Source organism: Engystomops pustulosus, chromosome 4 (genome assembly GCF_040894005.1).
Source record: "Engystomops pustulosus chromosome 4, aEngPut4.maternal, whole genome shotgun sequence".
NCBI classification, from domain to species: domain Eukaryota; kingdom Metazoa; phylum Chordata; class Amphibia; order Anura; family Leptodactylidae; genus Engystomops; species Engystomops pustulosus.
The window spans coordinates 125335928-125356176 of record NC_092414.1 but is presented as its reverse complement, the minus strand read 5'-3'; the positions used below and the strand labels follow the sequence as shown (position 1 = coordinate 125356176).

At 44.5% G+C, this 20249-nt stretch overlaps 1 protein-coding gene across 5 annotated transcripts in view; it reads right to left on the bottom strand.

Annotated features, from left to right (window-relative positions):
- The window catches only part of SEPHS1 (selenophosphate synthetase 1), a 31620-nt gene extending 25841 nt beyond the window's left edge, over positions 1 to 5779 (bottom strand). The window contains exon 1 of one of the 5 annotated variants that reach the window (XM_072147331.1): positions 5759 to 5779. The gene's annotated coding sequence lies outside the window, so the exon portion shown is untranslated. Of the gene's footprint in view, positions 1 to 5005; positions 5423 to 5482 lie in introns of those variants that run through there. The other 4 variants (XM_072147327.1, XM_072147326.1, XM_072147330.1 and 1 more) reach the window with 4 other exon arrangements.
- Between the last annotated feature and the right edge of the window lie 14470 nt (positions 5780 to 20249).

Sequence of the window (20249 nt, the reverse complement as noted above, 5' to 3'; positions counted from 1 at the left end):
TCACAAAGATCCCATCCCAGCCTTTATCTAGTCAATTCATATATTAATCATTGTAAAATCATAATTTCTTTATTATGTAAATGAGGCTGGTCACATGGTCAGAGGCAGTGATGTCACCCCTGTTACCCCTCCCCTCTCCTCCCCCTGCTCATGTCTGTATGTAATGTATAGTAAAGCATTGCTATTGTCTGTGCTTTATCTGCTGACATGCTCTCCCTCCTAATACACGTGTGAGACACAGACATGTTCTGCTATAACACGGCTGACTGGAGATGTTGTATCTCTCCTATACATACACAGACTGCAGGGGGGGGGGGCAGCACCAGGAAGCACATGGAGGAGACATTACACCATTAAACAGACTGTCAGTCATGTGTATAGGAGTATCTCATACACACAGGCTGCAGGGGGAGTGGCCACCAGCATTAGCAAGCACATGGAGGAGCCATTACACAGGCTGTCAGTCAAGCACTGGCTGTGCCTCCCACTCATGAATAAGCTGGACAGCTTGAATATGATATTGACTCATTGGACATCTCACAGGTCATTTGCATACAGCTTTAGGACCTCATTGCCTAAGTTTACAGGCATGTAGAGGGACAATGAAGGGCCATAACTTCTTTTTTGTCCAATACTGTAAAAATGCGTACTACATTTTTTTTGTGACACATAGGGATAGTTTTCAAATTAACTCCAAATGACCATTATAAATTAATTCCCTAGTGTGTGACTGTTGTTTTGATATATAATATGTATAGTCTGGGGTAAAACAGGGTGTATCAGGGGATTTTTTTTTTTTTTTTATATATTTATGTATATGTAATATGTGTATGTGCATTTTAACTTTACATGTCTCCCATGAGGTCATACAAGACCCCTCGGGGACCTTTTTTCTTTTAAATATACATATTTTTTTATTCTGCTTTTTATATGTAAGAGCCCCAGTTATAGGTGGAAATGACCACTTCTTGGGGAAGATGTTGGATCAGAGCTGGACAGCAGCTCTGATTAACCCCTACATACTTGGTGGTCACATCTGTATTGCCAGTGGCAGTCTCTCCTCCCATGTGCATCTGGCTACTTCAGCGCAATGAGGAGTAGAGAAAAGAGAAGCGGTAATACACCGCTACTCCCTTCTCTCTAGAGGGGGCAGAAGAAAACTGCAGTTACGTCAAAAGATGTCACAGCAGACTCGGGACCGAAAGACGTCAGCGGGACGACTTAAGCAAATCTCCTCGCCTCAGCTGTTGTATTGGGGTTTCAAAACACAATGTAAACACCACATGTAAATGCAGCCTTACAAGAGGAACATAATTTTGGTCACACAACATGTATATCAAGCATTGTCCTCAGCAAAATCTAGACCAGTATAAATTTGTTGTGCTACAATCTACCTGCTCCTGATAAATGGCATCTTTAAGCGGAAAAAACCCTTTCTGCAAGTGTCCCACTATGGAATTACTGAACAGAAGGGCTTCCCCTCCCGTGCTTAACATCTTTTTCCATCTTCCCCACCCACCTCAGAATTGTTTCCATAAATATCAGCAAATATAAATATTTTTATAAACTCAAAAACTGGTCCAGAATTCTAAATGCAGTTCTTTCAATGTGTGAACACCCATCCCTAAGAAATGAAAAAGTTATGGGTGTCAGAATATGGTAAAGAAACAGAAACAACCTGCTCACCCAATCGGACGTGTGCCTGACGCGCCGTCTAGAAACATGGGGCACGCCGCCACATTCCGAGAAAAGATAGGACATGTCCTACATGTCTCCCGTAGGGCACCGTGCACCCATTGCCGTCTATGGGGGGTGTATACATGCCATTTATACGTCCCCCATACGGCAGTATGAATGCAGCCTTAGGCATAACGTCCGTGCTATGGATTCCTTACATGGATGAGTTGTGTACAGTAGTTATCACCAACATGTTTCAAACACGTAATGCGTCACAGCCATGATTAACCCCTTTGTGACCAATGGTCATTTGTGCCCAAATGTCTAGGTCAATTTTTGACATACTACTATGATGATCTCTTTGGAAAAGCTCTACATATCATGACAATTTTTACTTGGTTTTTTTCATGACAATGGAGACTTTAACTCGATAGGATAGTTTTATTTTTTTTGTCTTTTGTCATTTTTCCCATTAAAGTAGTAACTTTTATCAAAATATGTTTCACGTATGTACAGCATTATTCCATCACACTTTCCCAGGTTCAGCTACAGGTGCAGCGGGTGCATGTACTTCTGCAAACTAAAAGTCTCCAGCAGCTTTTTCTACACACCCCTATAAGAGGGCCTTAATAGGCAAACTCTCCATTAGGAGAACTCTTACTTTCTGACCATATTCTGCCTTTAACTGGAAGGGGGGGGGGCACACTCCAAGAGTTTATATATTCTGAAGCCTTACACCAAGAAACACAATTCCAGTTTCATATTAAACAGGAGTCTCCTGGATTGTGTATGGATGCTTAAGAGATCTGCAGATATCCATTCTTTAAGTTACAATCGGTAATAGAGAGCTGTACATAAAGAGAATTTTTGTTTAGTACAACTTTAAAGTTGGACATCTCAGCTCTGTTAAGCATCCATTCACAATCATACATCATATTAAAAAGGGAGATTCTTCTGTTTAAAATGAGCATGTGCAAATAGGACGTATGTAGCCGTATGTCGTGAAGGGGTTAAGGACTCATTGTGTGCCTAAAACGCATTGGGGGTAGCTACTGTACTACTGCTATACCCTTTTGTGGATATGAATATGACAAATGCTGGAAGATTTTTAAAGAAACTTCGGTGTCTGGTGCTGGATTGTTTTTTTCTGCTACACTTATCAGAATATGGTGGTACAGCAAAATTCATGAACTGAAACATAAAACCGATATACATTTCGTATCCCAATTATCGTTCCAATCGGAAAAGGAGGGTGTAAAAACAAAACCCCATAAAAAAATTGATGCAAATGCTACCACATTTGGCTATTTTCCTGCTTCCTGCTTCCCAGTACAGGTCACAGAGTATTAACCCCTTCGTACACCTTGCCGCAAGTGTATGTCATAAGGGGTGGGTAGTTACTGAACCTTGACATATAGTTACATCAGAATAATTGAGGAAAGTGCAAATTCACTGCAGCAGGGGGCAGAGCCCGCTTTTTACAAGTCTTTTTTTCTAGATGATCCCGGCCTGTCATATATAAAGAAGACCAGACCAGCGCCGGAATCGTAATGAAGAGGAGGACAGGCCAGTATGTGCTTTTTTTTTTATTTTGCTCCGTTAATGTATTATAGGATAACTATATATAAGCCAGTGCATGTGTTCTTTACAGGTATGTTTGTATTCATACACAAACACGTGATATGGATAATTCATATAAAGATTACATACAAGCAACTTTTATAATACTCTATCCATTCTAATAGCAAAGTGATGACTGAGGGACAGACCAATTTTGGCTGAGAATTACCAATTTTATTGCAACCATCTCCATAGCCTATGAAGTGAGGTGTGGATTGCTAGAAGTCGCTGGCAGGGTTTATACATTAAAACTTACAACTCAAAAGAAAAAAAACGCAGATGCCTACTTGTTAACCATGTCAGCTCAGACCATCCCCATCTTTCCAAGAATGAGAAACAGATTTGGGAAAGAGTTCAGATGTAGGATTAAGACAGGACAGAAAGAAACCAGAGAAATATGTATGCTATAGGAGAGCAGCAAGCACCTGGATCACCTTAAATTATAGACTGTGCCTTTAAAGCACCACAGACAGACCTTTACTGTATGCAAACGCCAGACTTTATGCACCAGCTCCAGCACACAGGTAACTGCATCTGATCACTAGCAGCTCTGCATCCATTCATACAACCAATGCACAACCATATTGTAAGTTACCAGGGAACCTGACATATGCACATTGTATGTCCCGTACATCACACTGTAAATAACTTTCAAGCAGATCCATCACGGTCACTCTGTAATGGATGTCATGGTACGGATCCACTACTAGTCAGTCCTATTAGTTGATTATAACGGACTGATAGATAACCCAGGCAAACGTTGGCATCTGAGAGGGCAACAGGACAGTTTTATTATTTAAAAAAAAAAAAAAAAAAAAAAGACAATTTTCCATCTCCATCAGATTCAGTCAGAGTCAGTTTCAGGCGGCATTTAAATGCTGCGTCTCAATGACATAGGGAAAACAATACAAAAAGTGCTTTGCTTTCAACCAAAACGTTTAGACCTAAACACATCTGCGACTGGAAGCTCCTCCCTATTGCCCCATTGTGCATCAGTTTTGTTTGTGTTATGCACAAGAGTTTTTAAAATTTAGACAATTGCTTAAAGGGAACCTGTCATCACAAATGTACCTAATAGACCACTAGCAGTATGTTGTCAAGAAGCTTACCTGTATCCAGATTATGTTTCTTTCATTGCCCAGTGAGGTTGCATCGGCTCATTTGAAATTAGATGTAACATTGTTGTATAAAATCAAGGAGGCGGAGAGTTTATTACTGAAGTCAAGCTCTCCCCAGCTCTATATGTCTCCTCCCATGATTGGTTAGTGATGTCTGGATGCAGAACCATCAATTACAGTGAAGAGCCTTTCAGAGCTTGACTTCAGTGTTAAAATCTCCTCCTCCTTGACTTTATACAACCAGTTTACGTCTCACTTCAAAGTAGATTTCCTGCATGATGCCATCACACTGGGAGGTGTTCAGCGGCTTCACAAGATACAGCTAGTGGTTTAAGGTCAACATCAAATGACAGGTCCCTTTAAGATGCAATTCCCAATATAAGTGGATACCAAAGTGTTAGAAAATGTCCCAGTTAAACCCTTTTAACACCTAGGTGGCAAGCTTGGAAAACATCAATCACACCAGACCAAAATAGAAAAACCTCCAGTTATGAAACATTATTTTGCACAACAACCACAAAGTAAATACTAGAGCAGGATAATTTCCTCCAAGTGTTCATGACCTTATATTAACCCCACAGTAAGGTTACCTGAGGTCACAAGATGAAGCACTCCTATGACAGCTCAGCACAAGTCTTAAAGTGACAAGTCAGAACATTTGTGTGTGGCACAAGGCTAAGGGCTGGGGATAGGGGAGACTTTCCTGTGGCTGGTGACTACTAGCCATACATCATTACAATGTGGGCTCCACACAATAGATGTGGAGCAGAGCTGGTATCATGGTGGGTGCTGCTGGCCGGGCACACAGGGCACTGCTGCCATTCAGGAAGCCTCTATTCATTTGTTATGGCTCTGGGCCCCAGGCCCCGGGCTGCTCTCTCCTCCCCGCCCGCCTTAAAGGCGCAGGGAGACACTAGTCGGCCACACTGCCTCGTCCCGTCTCCCAGGCCTACGGTACAGGCTGCACACTGGGAAAATGTCGCCACTTGGCTTCCATTAACCCCGCCGCTGCCAGTCCTCCCGTCCCTTAAGGCGGCACGGCCTGCTCCCCACCCTGCAGTGCTCACCGGCCGGACACACGGATCACGTGTGAGGGTGACACGACCCCACTCACCAGATCTAGATTCTTTACTTAACGGTTCCCCTTTAAGCGGCGGTGGCGGGCGCCCTCCCCTGTGATTCCTCCGCTCCTCCTCCCTCCCTCTTTCTCTCTTACCGGTTCTCCATCCGCCTCCCTCCGCAGGCTCCCGCACACCCACAATGCACCGCGCCTCCTGATCCCTGCTGCACACATGCACTCCCTTATATTTTATTATAGTAGCAGTCTGACTTGATGTGCCCACCCTGTGGATGTGCCATGTTCTGCCCAGAAGGGCACTGCCCTCAGTAGTATATGGAATATACCGCTGCTAATCAGATCACTGCTTACATGAGGACAGTTCGCGGTACTGGATGGAAGAAGTGATTTGATTGGTCGTTGGGTTGCACAAAGCCTGGAACACCAGAGTTATGGAGAAAAAAATAAAAATTGTAATTGACAATTGTGTAAATATTTTGCAATTCAGTGTCTCTCACAGTAGGAAAGTAGTTGTGGTCAGCATGTAAAAATAACATTTATCAATTTGTTAATCTAAACTTGGAATCATCTCCAATAGGTGATCATAGTACAGAGCCATTGCCATCAGCGCCATAGAAAAAGCGCTATAGAGCTATGGGGCGCATGTACGACCAGTTGTTATTTTCATTAAAGGTCCAATGGACCTCTGTTCCCAGTATTATGTCCCACATCGATCACCATGGATAGGTAATAACTTGAGGTTATAGCTGCTCTTTTCATTAGGGGTCCAATGGACCCCTGTTCTCCTGATCAGCTGTATTTTCACTGTTATGACCCCCATCAATCAGTGTGGATAGGTGATAACTTGAGCTTATGGGATTCCTCTTTAGCACTTACTAAAGGAAGCATCTCCCTAGCCCTCTCCCAGTTATCGCATGTTAGCTTTATCGGAACATACCGATAAGCAAGTAAACAATCCACTATGTGGTGGTCCGATCATCGGACCTAGCGGACCTAGTCCAAGGCGCTGCCCTCTCTTCAGATTCTCCCCCGGACCTGATGTGGTGGTGACTGGCAGGCTCGATACTGCAGTCACCACCTCCTCTGACCGCCCCCTTATGAATAAGCCAGCATGATCGCACTGCTACTTAGTAGATTGTTTCGTAGCTTATCAGTATGTTCCAATAAAGCTAGAGATTTAACAATGCTCTAACTTGGAGAGGGCGAGGGAGCTGCTTACTTAAGTAAGTGCTGCTAGAGGGTTTTATTCGGCACCCCCTGCAGCCTGTGTGTATGAGATACTCCTATACACATGACTGACAGCCTGTATAATGATGTGAGGTATAATGGTGTAATGTCTCCTCCATGTGCTTCCTGGTGCTGGCGCCCCCTGCAGCCTGTGTGTATGAGATACTACTATACACATGACTGACAGCCTGTATAATGATGTGAGGTATAATGGTGTAATGTCTCCTCCATGTGCTTCCTGGTGCTGGCGGCCACGCCCCCTGCAGCCTGTGTGTGTATAGGAGAGATACAACATCTCAGGCAGCCATATTATAGCAGAACATGTTAGGTACCTGTGTAGCTGGTGTCTCTCACATGTGTATGGGAGGAGAGAGCATGTCAGCAGATAAAGCCCAGACACTAGCAATGCTTTACTATACATTACACACAGGGCCGGATTAAGGGTGGTGGGGGCCCCTGGGCGCAAAATCTAGTGGATCTAGCTACATATACAGCCGCCTCGTCCCCAGTAACACAGCTACGTACAGCCGCCTCACCCCCAGTAACACAGCTACGTACAGCCGCCTCATCCCCAGTAACACCGCTACGTGCAGCCGCCTCATCCCCAGTAACACAGCTACATACAGCCGCCTCGCCCCCAGTAACACAGCTACGTACAGCCGCCTCGTCCCTAATAACACAGCTACGTACAGCCGCTTCACCCCCAGTAACACAGCTACGTACAGCCGCCTCGTCCCTAATAACACAGCTACGTACAGCCGCTTCACCCCCAGTAACACAGCTACATACAGCCGCCTCGTCCCCAGTAACACAGCTACATACAGCCGCCTCACCCCCAGTAACACTGCTACATACTGCCGCCTCGCCCCCAGTAACACTGCTATATACCGCCGCCTCGACCCCAGTAACACCGCTACATACAGCCGCCTCGTCCCCAGTAACACCGCTACATACAACCGCCTTGGCCCCAGTAACAGAGCTACATGCAGCTGCCTCATCCTCAGTAACACAGCTACATACAACCGCCTCATTCTCAGTAACACAGCTAGATACAGCCGCCTCACCCCCGGTAACACCGCTACATACCGCCGCCTCGCCCCCAGTAACACCACTGCATACACCCGCCTCGTCCCCAGTAACACCGCTACATACAACTGCCTTGGCCCCAGTAACAGAGCTACATGCAGCTGCCTCATCCTCAGTAACACAGCTACATACAACCGCCTCATTCTCAGTAACACAGCTAGATACAGCCGCCTCACCCCTGGTAACACTGCTACATACCGCCGCCTCGCCCCCAGTAACACCACTGCATACACAACTGCCTTGGCCCCAGTAACAGAGCTACGTACAGCTGCCTCATCCCCAGTAACACAGCTACACACAGCCGCCTCGACCCCAGTAATACATCTTTATATAAACCTTCACCCCTACCAGATATGCAGTCCCATTTAACATACACCTCAGCCCGCACCAGACACCCAGTCCTGCAGTTTATACAATTACACACATTTATACACTGATATATACACACCTTTATATACATACATAAAGTTCTACACTGGTATGCTTGCACCCATATATATACAAGTATACACACACATTTATGTATCCATATACATTTATACACTAATACACAGAGTATACACAAACTCATAAAGTATATACACACATACGGTATATATACATCACACATACTTCATACACATATATATATATATATATATATATACACACACACACACACATACAGTATGTATGTATGTGCCGGCGCCAGATTGGGGGCGGCTGCGCGCAGCACGCCCCGTCCGTACTGATGTTAGTTGGATGAGAGCGGACCACAGCGCATCCTAGCCACCGGTAAGTGCATTAGACTTGTGGGGCATATGTAATTAATAAATTATGAGGCACTGATTCCTATATTTACTGGGAGTTTTCTAACTCGTGGAATAACCAATAGAATCCACTTCCTGGTTTAGGGGGTGTGGCTAGCAGGTTTAAATGCCCGCTTTGATTTACATGTGTGTGAACAGACAAGCCAGATGAAGCGCCGAGTGCGCGAAACAGCTGTCCTATTTGTCATGTTTTGAGTCCCTGCGTCCTCCCCTCCCCTCGAGTTGTAACGACACTTCTTGTCTTTTTGTGAGTATGCACAAATAAATTTGCATTGAAAGGTGATAACGCGGTGAGTGCCATTCCATTTCTTATCTTTCTACATTTTGATGCCCTCACGCTAGGAATTTAGAGCACCACAGCGCTCCTATCAACGTTCCTTATTCCATGACCCACGTGTCATATACTGGGATCCTCTGACAGAGACCATATTGAAACATATAGACCAGCATTTTAGCAGATCTGACGTACATCCAGTAGTGCCACCCAGGCTTCACGTTCTACATGTACAACTGCCATCATTACTTACTTCAAAATGACAGTAAATTCCTTTATTTTCTTCCGTATAGATAAGATGTAAAGTCCCAGGTCAATTTCACAGGACCTCATACTATGACACTGAATTAAATTTCACTTATTTTGTTTGGGTTTATTTCCACTTCAGAAAGTCCTGGTCTCATTTAATTGCTTGTCATAGTGACACCACTTGTAGGTGCTGTGATGTTCTAGTACCTAATCTTTTAATAAGTTAGGTAATAAAAATGAACGGAGTAGCTCCAAAAGCTCTAAACCCCTCCAGACCATCAATCCATGTTTTTATGACACTAAGAAATAAAAAATAAAATATAAAGATAATACCCAGAAGTTGTTCGTGCCGCGTGGTCTGCAGTTCCCGCTGGAGATCTGCTGTCTCCGGTAGCAGGGACCTATGTAAGTATGGTCCGCTGCCCAGCGCCATACATAGGGCGCACCGGACTATAAGGCGCACTTTGGATTTCCAAGGAAATCCAAGGCTTTTAAGTGCGCCTTATAGTCCGGAAAATACGGTAGTCCTGAGAATTCAGCACGAAATTCTGGTTTTGGTGAGTTATGAGGTGGTTCCAGAAAATGATGATACAACTGTTTTAAAATACTGGGATCTGCAAATGTATCATAGATTGTTGTACATAGAAGTAGAGTCACGGGGGGCGTGACCGGATGTTGAAGGGAACAGACGTGTCCCACTGAGCGCTCCGCTACCCGGGGCAAATTAGAAACAAATAAGCGGGCCAGCACTCACCCACACATGGGAGGACGACGGGGACAGCCGGCACGCCTCTCGAGAAGCCAGGAGAGGCCGGGGACGCCGCATTCCGCGGCGGATTTCTTTAAAAAACGAGCGGCCGAAGTCCCGGCGCCGCGATCAAAGATGGCGCCCGCAACTCACAGCGGTGAGCAGCCACCCTCCCCCTCTCCCCCGCAGCAGCGCCTGACATGCGCCTCATACTGTGAGGCTCTGCTGAGCCCGAGTGTGGTGGGGAAGACACCACCATGTCCCCCCACAGACCCCCTACCAGCAGAGGCACAGGATGCACCTGGTGGGTGCCATAGCAATGTGGAGAGGGGTTCTTCTGCACTGCACCCAGAAGAAAAACGAAACCCCCAGCCGTCTATGCTGCAGGAGGGTGACCCGGCTTACCGGAGGTCTCCAGCCCCCTCCCTTACCCCCCCTACACCAGGTCCAACTCTCACAGTGGAGGGAATGGAGATGATTGCCCCAGCCATAGAATGGACCTCACTTGCACACCAGCCTTCCATGCCGTCCTCACCCTCTCTATCTCAAGGGGAAGATGAGAGAAACTCTCCAGGAATTGCAGCCGTCAGGGAAATGCTTAATAATGTCCTACTGACATGCTCACCGCAGCTGCCTCCTGAGTTACACAAGAGCTGTAGTCCACCATCTACGCCTCAAGTATTATCGCCTATGCCTGTACCCTCCTTGTCTCAGCTGTCTCCACCTCTCCAAGACCCACTTTGGCTCTATATCCAACAAATGCCCACTAAAAAGGACTTTAGAGAGCTGATTGATGAAGTCAAGGAAACCTGCAGGCAAGAAATTGCAGCAGTTCATAAAGATGTACAGCAGGTGGCGCAAAGAGTGGACACACTGGAAGATGATCATAACGCCGCCCGGGCAGTAATCTCGACCTTACAACATCAAATGACTGAGCAAGCTTCAACTATTAGAGATCTGAAACGCCATGTAGAAGATCTTGATAACAGGGGACGCCGGCACAACATTAGAATACGGGGCATTCCAGAACAGCAAGGCGAAGAGAACATACATGGTTACCTACAGCGGCTGTTTAATATGATCCTGGATAGACCGCCGGAGACTCCATTAAAAATGGACAGAGCCCACAGGGCGCTTCGCCCGAAAACAAGCGGTCCCCCTAGGGATGTTATTTGTCATATTACTGACTTTGAGATCAAGGAGGAAATTATGAAACGCTCTCGACAACTCAAATCAGTATCCTTCCTTGGCGCTCGGCTTCAACTTTTTCAAGATCTCTCTTGGATTACGCTCCAACAACGCAGAGCCATCAAACCTCTTCTGGACATGCTACGAGATAAAGGGATACCATACCGCTGGGGGTTCCCTTTTAGCTTGACGGCTAGAAAAGATGGATTCTCTGCCACTCTCCGCTTCCCAGAGGACCTGCAGGACTTCTGCGAGACCTTCCAGATTGACCCGCCTGACCTTCCTGATTGGCCTCAGCAACCAGCGACACCAATGCTGTCTCCAACTTGGCAACCAGCCCATCCTCCTAAGAAGAAGCAGAAAGCCCCAGACCGAAGGCCTCCAATGGGGCGATAAGTATCTATGTTGATGTTTCTCTTTGACCTATTCGCTATGCCTTGATCTGCTAGTATGGGTACAGTTCAAATGTATGATGGGTTAAATGTATCATATACTAGGATCTTTTGTGTACTCTCTGCACTAATATATATCTCCTTATTTTCTCTGACCACCCCTCTGCTTAAATGGCCCCCTGCTAGGCCCTGTCATAAGGCCCGGGTGAACCTCAGTGGTTACAAATAGATTATTCTGTAATATGTGGATAATCGGTTGTGATTCTCCCCCCGAAGTGAGTCCTCCTGACAGTCTTCGCTCCTTCGCTGAGGAGCTGACATTCCTCTTGTGCTTTGTTACTGTTTTAGAGAGGATTTACAGCGAGAATGGAAGTAGGCCTCCCTCGTTATACACACTTTTTGTTCTTATGTTGTTCTTACTTGAAGGTTGTAATTTGATTTTAAGGTATATCCATGGATCCCTCTATAGGTTGTTCTCCAGTGCCCATAGGCGTAGAGTGGAAACAGTATTCGGCTGGGTTCCCCCGGGAGACCCCATAGCCGATTTTCCATCTGCTCTACTTTTCATTTACAAAGCTCACAGGCCTCACTACTTTGAAAATGGTTAAAGTCTTCTCCTTAAACGTGAAAGGCCTTAACTCAGATGCCAAGAGGCGACTAGCACTTAAAGAAATAAGACATGCTAAAGCTGATATAGTCTTCCTCCAAGAGACACATTTTACAGCATCAGGATCCTTCCATTTCGCTAAACATTGGTTCCCAACAGCCTATATGGCACAAGCACCTACAAAAAAGAAAGCGGGAGTAGCCATACTGATATCCAGCCAATGTCCCTTCCAAATAGTCGATAGCGAGGTTGACCCCCAAGGTCGCTTCATTATTCTTAGGGGTACTATATATGATCTTAATGTAACCCTATGCAATGTTTATGCCCCCAATAATCGTCAGGTGCCCTTCCTTGCTAGGGTTCTCTCCAAATTATACTCGACCCAGAAAGAAGTACTTTTACTAGGGGGTGATTTTAATACTATTTTTTCAGACACTGCAGATCGCCTGACCCTTCCTGCACGTCCAACACCACAGAGTGTGAAATCACTCGCACTGCGTTTCCGTCAATTGATCCGTAAGCACTCACTATATGATCTATGGCGGGTAAATAATCCTACCGCCAAAGAATACACCTTCTATTCCCAGCCTCATAGAACTCATTCTAGGATTGATTATTTTTTCGGTAATTACCCTGCTCTAAAAGCCATGCATTTGGCAACTATAGGCCACATTACATGGTCCGATCACGCCCCAGTCGTCATAGATATACAACTGGAAGATGCCCTTTCTAAAACAACACACTGGCGGCTGAATGATACACTTTTAACGTCAGTGCCTTCTAGGGAAACTTTGCGGACAGTCTTGGTTAATTATTTTAAAGAGAATTCCCCAACAGCACCTTCGGTCCCGATTCTATGGGAAGCACATAAGACAGTCTTTAGAGGAGAGGCAATATCATTGGCCTCCAAATTAAAGAGAGATAGGGGCACATTTACTTACCCGGTCCAGTCGCGATCCAGCGGCGCGTTCTCTGCTCTGCATTCGGGTCCGGCCGGGATTTATGAATGTAGTTCTTCCGCCGTCCACCAGGTGGCGCTGGTGCGCTGAAAGTCATCTCATCGCGCCGGAATTCACCACCTCGGACCAAGTGAAGGTAAGAGTTCCCCAAGCGACACTTTTTCGGTTTTTAAATGCGGCGGTTTTTCCGAATACGTCGGGTTTTCGTTCGGCCACGCCCCCCGATTTCCGTCGCGCGCATGCCGGCGCCGATGCGCCACAATCCGATCGCGTGCGCCACAATCCCGGGGCAATTCAGGTACAATCGGCGCAAATCGGAAATATTCGCGTAACACGTCGGGAAAACGCGAATCGGGCCTTTAATAAATGACCCCCATAGACTTTTGAATTACTCTAAGTTTAAACAGCAATTACGCCAAGCGGAGAGGGATTACACGTCTCACCCCACACATTCTCTACTCAGGAAGATCTTAGTGCTCCGCTCGAGAATAAGAGAGCTAGACCTGTTAGATGTCGAACGCATGCTCAAATTCTCCAAACGTAGGTTTTATGAATTCGGGAATAAAGCGCACACGATGCTGGCTCGCCAGTTACGAAATAAGATGGTTAACCAGACACCTTATCACATTAAAGATAGAAGCGGCACCCTACACTATCATCCCGCTAAGATTGCTGAGCTTTTTCACTCTTATTATTCTAACCTCTATTCATTGCCATCCACGCTACCTTCGTCATCCCCTGAACGGCGAACAAAACTAGACCAATATTTATCCCAGTGTTCCCTACCCCGTTTAACCACAGAGGCCCTAACCCAATTAAACAGAGTGGTGACACCGGAGGAGATAGAGGAAGTGGTAGGAGACTTGCCGGGAAATAAGGCCCCAGGCCCGGACGGATTTACGTACCTCTATTACAAGACTTTTTTGCCACTTCTTCTGCCTCACATGGTAGAATTATTTAACAAGTTCCTTAAAGGCGAGGCGATCCCCCAAACAATGTTGACGTCACATATTACAGTGATCCCTAAGCAAGGCAAAGACCCTTCAGAATGCTCCAGCTATAGGCCTATTAGCTTATTAAATACAGATCTTAAGATCTTTACTAAGCTTCTGGCTAGCAGATTAAGTGAATGGCTCCCGCACCTGATACATAAGGACCAAGTGGGGTTTGTCCGGTATAGACAGGCAGGCGATAACACTTGCCGCACCATTGATCTGATAGATCTGGTGCAGAAGACCAAATCAGAAGCCTTAGTGTTGAGTCTAGATGCTGAAAAGGCATTTGACCGATTAAATTGGCACTACATGTTTCGGACATTAACACACTTTGGTTTCCGCGGACCATTTCTGAACGCCCTGTCCAATCTCTATTCTTCTCCTACGGCGCAAATTAGACTACCGCATGCCCATTCAAATTCCCTGACAATTAATAATGGCACTCGTCAAGGCTGTCCTCTATCCCCTTTATTATATGTTTTAAGCATTGAGCCCTTAGCAGCACGCATCAGAAACAACCCAGACATTAAGGGCATTGAGGTACGGGACAAACAGTTCAAAATAGCTCTGTTTGCGGATGATGTGCTCCTCACTATCACTGACCCCCTCATATCGCTCCCGAATCTAAACACTGAAATCGAGGAATATAGTAATGTCTCTGGATATAAAATCAACCAGACTAAGTCAGAGGCACTGCCAGTACATTTATCCCCCGCATTATTAAGCTCTTTAGAGGACAACTTCCATTATACTTGGAACTTGACCTCCATAAAATATCTGGGGATAAAACTTACCGCATCGTATAACTCGCTATACAAAGAAAACTTCCCCTCCTTAATTCAGGATGTGAGGAGGCAGCTACAAAGCTGGCATACTCTAAACCTCTCTATGCTGGGTAAAATAGCGGCTATAAAAATGTCAATACTTCCCAGATTTTTATATCTTTTTGAAACTCTTCCAGTGAGGGTACCAGTTAGCACTCTGAGGCAAATCCAATCACTGTTCTTGGATTTTGTATGGAATTCCAAGAGACATAGGATTTCAAAAACGGTCTTAACAGCACCTAAGTCACGAGGGGGTCTGGGACTACCCGATATAGCGGTGTATTATTATGCTACTCATCTAAGACACATAGTATCCTGGACTTCACTGGCGGCCTTCAACAAGTGGACAGAAATTGAGAAGCTCTGGTTAGCTCCCACTCATCCCGCAGCATTGATATGGGGGCCACCATTGGAAACTCCTGCACATTCCCTTTTAGGTCCCATAGCGTTTACTAGAGAGGTTTGGAGAAGATGTCGCATGCGATATTCTCTAGCTACTTTGAAGTCGCCTCTTACCCCGTTTCTATATACACCGGGTCTACCCCAAAGCCTCAAACCAGACTTTGTAAATTTTTGGAGGCCGATGAAAATTTTCCAGATTAGGGACCTGATACACCCAACTACCAAGAACCTCCTCAAGCTATCAGACCTCAGTAGTGCGTCTGATCAGTTTGCCCCTGCCGCAAATACGTACCCACAGATCTACCAATATTGTATGTCTATACTACAATCTCCCATGATACCAGATTTTACAGAATTTGAAAAGATCTGTCTTAGGGGTTCGGCGTCTAGAGGACTTATTTCAGATTTATACGTATTGCTCATGGCACAGACATACCCGGATTCTGATAAACATGCGTACATGACTAAATGGGAGGACTGGCTGGGTAGGACAATTTCGATATTGGATTGGAAAAAGATATGGGATAAGGCCCCGAAAGGTTCTTTGTCCACTATATACAAAGAAAACCAGTATAAAATCTTGATGCATTGGTACCACACCCCGGCGCTTTTACACAAAATGGATCCAAACAGATATCTGCTGGAGGTGCAAAGCCCCAGATGCCACCCTATATCACATCTTTTGGGAATGTGGGGCTATTCAACCTTTTTGGGACAAGGTTCGATTAGTAATAGAAAGGGTACTAGAGATAAGTTTGTGTAGAGACCCAATTGTGTTTTTGCTAGGGCTTCCTCCCCCGGAGATAGGTAAATCGCAGTCAAAACTGCTCCTCCATATTCTGTGTGCTGCAAAGACCCTGATCTCGTTGCACTGGAGACGTCCTGCGCCGCCCTCAATGCTAGATCTCTATTCCCGCATAAGGCATATACGAACTCTAGAACATATGACTGCCTCGCTGCATGAAAATTCGGACAAGTTCCTCAAAATTTGGTCCCCTTGGGATACTATTGGAGACAACTTACCAATGTTTTAGCTATTAGATTCTTAATTTAGGAATCGGATCCATGGATATAGTATGTTCTGTTTTGTGTTGACATTTAATGTGTTGATAAGTTGGACCTTTGGTCCCTTTTTACCTTTTTTTTTTTTCTCTTTATATTTCTCTTACATAAAGTAACGCAGCAAAAGAGATTGAGCTCGAATAAAAGACTTTATTCTTTTTTCCATGAGAACTGGACTTTGCTCCTTACTCTTTTGCTATCTATTGAGTCATTTAAGGCTGCCTGTTTTATTTGACTTCTACACCACCTACAAGAGGTCCTGCGTGACCTAACTATTACTTTATGTATTAATGTACGGTATATGCTTATACCAATCTGGTAATACTATGCTTTATTGCTTGAGCAAGATTGTTTGTAACCCCTCTTTTGGAAAAATAAAAATGTAAGTTGAAAAAGAAGTAGAGTCACAAGAAATCATTGATGGAATTCAGAGTTTGTCTGGTTATGCTGAGGTTTGTGATGTAATGACTACAGTATACTAATAAATGTTGATTTTGTGCTCAATAAGAAATTTTTGTACATCGAAAAATAAGACATCCCCTGAAAATAAGACCTGGCACTTCTTTAGGAGCAAAATGTAATATAAGACACTGTCTTATTTTTGGGGAAGGTATCACTGCACCCATATCTGGGCAATAAGGTTATGATAAAACGTCACTTTAATTATTGTGACATTAGGGCATATTTATTAAGAGTAGTGCAAACTGCACCAAAAGTGGGTTTGCCTGTGCATCATGCAGAGTCATGAAGAACTTTTTTGTGAAATACCTTATGTCTGGCTTTGAATGAGAAATCTTGGTCGGAATGAGCTCCGAAACGCCCCCCCTAATTTGTGTTACAAGAAGAGTAGTGTAGTGTGCGCAACAAGGTGTCGGGGGTGCCAGAATTGTGCGGCGTGTGCCAGAAATGTGTCTCAGACACTTCTTAAATACCTGTGCTAGCAATTGGCACTGAAAAGAACGGGCAAAGTCAGACAGAAAACTGCTGCAAGGCCTTAGTAAATGTGCCCCATTGTGGAGCACGCTGTAGCACTGCTCCTAATTGATTTTTTTAAATTTGCCAATATTAAAAGTTACTTTTATCATATACCTTATTGTCCGCATATGGGTTGTTCTTTTGGTCAATGGTTGTTTTGTGAAAAATATATTGTTAATCCCTGTCGAGACATTGGTCCGTTAGTTTTGTAATACCATACAAATAAAGTTTTATTAGGTGGGAATACACAGAAACATATTTTCCTTGTTGTAAAACAGGATTTTATTATGCAAACCAACAAAAATTATAAATATATGGCATCAATGTAATTGTATCAACCAGAGAAGGTTATTTTCCTCTTCATGTTGAAAGCTACAAAATTTAGAACATACAAAGCCAGTAGCAGTATAGCTATTTTTCTAATTTCTCCCCAGAAAGAATTAATAAAATGTAATCAACAAATTATTTGTAGCCCAATATGGTGCAATTAAAATATTGAAATCCTTTGACAAATACAGGTCGTAATCCCGGCTACATTGACAGAAAACGAAATGGTGCCGAAGAGGCAACTCCAAACATCATAGTGATACATAATGCAAGAAGTCCTTGCTTCTCCCTGGAACAGCAGTGCTGACTGTAATCACAATAACAGTGCGGTGCTGCTATTTTGTGAAGAAGCCAGTATATGATGAATGCATAAAGGTATACAGCAAGGGGGCACTAGTCATGCCTTTTCTGCTATGATCATATGATTGGGAAGCTGTGCTGCCACAGGACTCCAGGAAAATGTACATTTTAGTTTTTCCTGTTTGTCCTCAGGAAGCACATACAAATGGGATCTGTACGAGAGTTACATTCCATTATATACTGTATCAGCAAAGATTTAAACCTTTAGATGTGACCATGACCAAGGATATGACTCCACTCTTCCCTAGACATTGCCCTGTAGCCTACAGCAGAAACTTCTGTTTTGGTGGTGACCTGGAGTAGTTGGATCACTGATACTGTAGAGCAATTGGAGCAATTTCCTATCACTCCTGTGTGTGTCATTAGATAGTCTTGAGTCATGTGCAGATGGATGAGAAATACATGTACATGTTCTATAAATGAAGTGAAATAGACCACATTGGCTGCAGAGTGTGTGTCAAAATCCATAAGTAAGGAGACACTGGCTGCTGTACATCACATCATACCACTAATTGTACAGTAGTTGGTGTGTGATTTGGTCAAAGGAAACTCACATCAGTCATATTGTTCCTGAAAACAAAATAATTTGTTTCTGTGACAATCAATGTGAGAGATAAAAATGTAAACAAAATGGGAAAAAAACAAACTGACAAATACACTGCAAAAAGCTAGGAAGATATATGGTAGCTAATAATTGTAAAAAAAAGATATAAGAAGATAGAGAATCTATTTTACTGTCACAGGGGGTCTAGAAATACAATACTTCATAAAGGATGAAGAGCTACACAGTTACACTGCTTGACTGCATTATCCCCACTGTGCACAGAATTATATTCTGAAGAGTATTTGACGCTTCTGGTTGATTTATTTCCAGAGAAGATATGTTTTTATTTGTGTTAGCAAAAAAATAGTGTCTAAATAACAGGTCCCCTTTCTTTTTAAAATATTGGCATAAAAATTGCAGCAGCCTACTTCTTTTTTCTACTTTGTATAATGGTAGCAGAATGGAAGGTAACCTTCTATACACTAGAATGATACTCAATTTTGGAAAACCCAAATCAAACAGTGGAAATGAGGCTCAATAGTGAGTGTAGCCTCCACGTGCCTGTGTGACCTACATACACCTCCTGGACATGCTCCTGACGAGGATGCACAAGTTCTCCTGAGGGTGCCTTTCCTACGTGGCTTTTCCTTGCGTTTTTAAACGCATCCAAAACATAAGTGCCATATGCGTTTTAGCTAAACCCCCTCCAACTTTTGTTTTTAATGTGTTTAAAATGCGAGGAAAACACCACGTGGGAAGGCGCCCTCAGGGATCTCTTCCTAGACCTGGATTAAAGAATCAGTGTGTGGTGTAAAGTGGTGTTGGTGTATGGAACGAGACATGAAGTCGCAGGCTTGGATTCAGATCTTAGGAATGGCCAAGATAGTCCATAACATCAATGCATTCATCATGCAGGAACTGCTGACACATTAGAGCCACAAGGGCCCACTGCAGCTGCATATTGTTGCACAATAGGTTTGAGGACCTCATCCCATTACCTAATGGCAACCAGGGTACTTCTGGCTAGCACATGGAGATCCTCCAAAGAAATGCCTTCTCGTACCATTGCTGACTCCCTGCCAAAGCAGTCATGCTGGAAGATGTTGCAGGCAGCAGAACGTTCCCCATGGTGTCTCTGTCGCCTCTGTCACAGTGTTAACCTACTCACATCCGTGGAGAGCATTAGGCACCAATGTCTAATCTGCTAATCTTGATGTTCTGTGGCAGATGCCAAAATGCCACCATCATGGACTCTGTTTGTGACAGTTTGATATTAGATATTAATGACCTGCTTAAGGTCATTTGGCAGGGTTCATCCTTGCACACAGGAGGAGGCAGTGGTCATGCTGCTCTGTGGTTGCTCTCCTATGGTCTATAGCCACCTCCATGTCTCATGTACGGGCCTGTCTCCTGGTATCTGCTGCATGCTCTGGCCACTAGGCTGACAGACACAGCTAATCTTCTGTGGGTTTTAGATACTGCCTCATGCTATCTGAAGAATGGGAGCAATGACAAAATGCAAAGGTGATCAAAGCAACAGCCAAAAAGGATGAAAACAGGTGAATAGTCTGTGGTGACCACGGCCGGATCATAGGGGGGGCCCCCACTACTTTGCCTTTAAAAGGGCCCCCACCAAATTGGGTCGCATGACCGCCCGAATCGCCAACAATGTATTTGGCGAATACGGGCCGAATACCTCCAATGTGTCTTCCCGCCTTTGGTCTATGG